Source organism: Triticum urartu, chromosome 4, assembly GCF_003073215.2.
Source record: "Triticum urartu cultivar G1812 chromosome 4, Tu2.1, whole genome shotgun sequence".
Taxonomy (NCBI): domain Eukaryota; kingdom Viridiplantae; phylum Streptophyta; class Magnoliopsida; order Poales; family Poaceae; genus Triticum; species Triticum urartu.
Window position 1 is genome coordinate 139,632,590 of NC_053025.1, and position 2,950 is coordinate 139,635,539.

The following is a 2,950-nucleotide window of genomic DNA, read 5'->3' on the forward strand; positions in this document are numbered from 1 at the left end:
TACCGCACAGCTGGCTCCGTCAGGTCAAGCCCTTCTCCAGAGTTGGCAGCGGTTCCACCAGCCCCCTAGGTACTCACGACAACTACCGCACCGAGCTTGTCGACTTCGACATTACTCGCATCGGCCTCCTGTACAACGCCATCCTCGGGTACCCAGCCCTGGCTCAGTTCATGGCAGCAACTCACCCTGCGTACAACCTCATGAAGATGCCGGGGAGCAACGGCATCCTCATTGTGGCTGGAGACACCAAGGAGGCCCTGACGGCCCTCAAGCTCGCCTTCAGGGCCGCGGCTGCGATGTGCCCCGCAGTTGAAGCAGCACCCGAGCCCAAGGGGCTGCGCCGATGAAGAAGAAGCAATTGTTCTCCCAAGATCGGGCCAAGACGAAGCAGGTGCCGGTCGACGAGGACGGGGCCTCAGGAGCCACCTTTACCATAGGTGCCGACCTTGCCCCGAACCAAGAAGAGGCGTTGGTGAGCTTCCTGGGCGTGAATGAGGAGGTATTCGCCTGGGAGCCCAAGCAGCTGGTTGGGGTCCCAAGGGGGATAATCGAACATCACCTAAGGGTGTGCCCGAACGTGCGTCTGGTGAAGCAGAAGGCGCGGCGATAGTCCATAGAGAAGCAGTCCTTTCTCATCCAGGAGACCCGCAAGCTGCAAGATGCAGGTGTCATCCGCGAGGTTCGGTACCCGGAGTGGCTGGAAAACCCCGTCGTCGTGCCCAAAAAGGGCGGGAAGGAACGCATGTGCGTCGACTTCACCAACCTCAACAAGGCCCGCCCTCAGGACCCATCCCCGCTCCCGCGCATCGATCAGATCATCGACTCCACCGCCGAGTGCGACCTGCTGTCTTTCCTAGATGCCTTCTTAGGTTACCACCAGATCAAGATGGCGGTGGAGGACGTAGAGAAGATGGCATTCTTAACCCCGTGCGGGGTGTACTGCTACACCTGCATGCCGTTCCGGCTGCGTAACACTGGGGCGACCTTCCAGTGGCTGATGCACATCGCTCTAGGCCAACAGCTCGGGAGGAATGCCGAAGCCTACGTTGACGACATTGTGGTAAAATCTCGGGAGGCTAGGACCCTCATTCAGGATCTGGAGGAGAATTTTGCCAGCCTACGCAAGGTAGATCTGCGGCTCAACCTGGAGAAATGCGTGTTTGGCGTCCCCTCCGGCAAGCTGCTGGGTTTCCTCATGTCGCACAGGGGGATCGAGGCAAACCTAGAGAAGGTCAAAGCAATAGAAGACATGAGCCCGCCATAGACTCTCAAGGAAATGCAAAAACTCGCGGGTTGCGTAACCTCACTAGGGCGCTTCATCTCCAAGCTGGGGGAGCACGCCCTCCCGTTCTTCAAGCTGATGAAGATGAAAGGCCCGTTCGAGTGGACTCCGGAGGCCAACATGGTGTTTCAAGACCTCAAGACATATCTAACCAGCCCACCGGTGATGGTGGCGCCTCGTCCTCTAGAGCCCCTGGTGCTTTACCTGACCGCTACACCTCATTTTTCTAGCGTAGCGCTGGTGTCCGTCCGGGAAGAGCGCCAGGCCAAGAGCCTGCCACATGGCGCTACACATTCGGGCGGGACGGTGCGGCACCAAGACGACGCCCATGAGGCCACAGCAGTGCCGGTAGATGACCAAGCTTCACAAAATGGCGCTCCTGAGGCTACGGTGGCCCCGGTGGGCAACGAAGCTCCTGAGGTCCCCCAGCCTCAGGAGGCGCCCATGCCTCAGGAGATCTCGGACTCCACCAACACTTCCGCCCTCGTCGAACACCCGATGTACTTCATCAGCACAGCATTGCAAGACGCGCGGGCCCGCTACCCCATCCCACAGAAGCTTCTGCTCGCGCTCCTCGTGGCCTCACACAAAGCTACGCCACTACTTCCAAGGCCACCCCATCAAGGTCGTCTCAGCCTACCCACTGGAGAGGGTTCTCCGGAGCCCCAACGCAGCGGGGAGGGTCGCTGAGTGGAACATTGAGCTGCAGGCCTTCCAGCTGGAATTCAGCACCACCAGGGTCATCAAGCGAGTCGCGCTCGCCGACTTCGTGGCGGAATGGACTGATGCTTCAGGACCCAAAGCAGGCAAGGATTGGTCTCTCTCACCAGGAAGCGAAGCACCAGACGGCTGGGTCATGTACTTCGACGGCTCCTTCACGCGCCAGGGCGCGAGGGCTGGAGTTGTACTCATCTTGCCCACCTAGGACAAGCTCTACTATGTCGTGCAGCTCTGCTTCTAGCGGGGCGAGAAGGTCTCCAACAACATCGCGGAGTACAAAGGTTTGATCGCCGGCCTCAAGGCTGCGGTGGCCTTGGGAGTGAAGCGCCTCACCATCAAGGGCGACTCTCAGCTCCTCGTCAACTTCTCCAATAAGGTGTAGGAGCCAAAGGACGAGCACATGGAGGCGTACCTCGGGGAGGTACGCAAAATGGAGAAGCAATTCTTGGGTCTAGAACTGCAGCATGTGCCCCGCGGAACAAACAAGGAAGCTGATGATATCACCAAGAGGGCGTCAAGGCGTCAGCCCCAGGAGCCCGGTGTCTTCGAGGAGCGGCTCTTCAAGCCTTCAGCGGCCCCTCCGGGTGCGGAGCCTACGCCACCTCAGGAGGAGCTCTCCCCCCCCCCCCCCCCCCCCCCCGCCACCAACCTCAGGAGCTCCCGCCTGCGACCCGACCTCAAGAGCGCGCCTTCTCCTCGCGCTTGAACCCCAGGAGGGGTGCTGGACTGAATAATTCAACGCGTACCTACTGCAAGGGGCCCTGCCGAAGAAGGAGGAGGACGCGGAGCGCGTAGCTCGGCAGGCTACAGCCTACTGCATCCAGGATGGTGAGCTATACCAAAAACGACCGAATGATGTTTCCTTGTGATGCATCTTCAGGGAGCAGGGACATGAGCTGTTAGCTGACATACACAGCGGAGACTGCGGGCATCATTCATCGTCGCGCA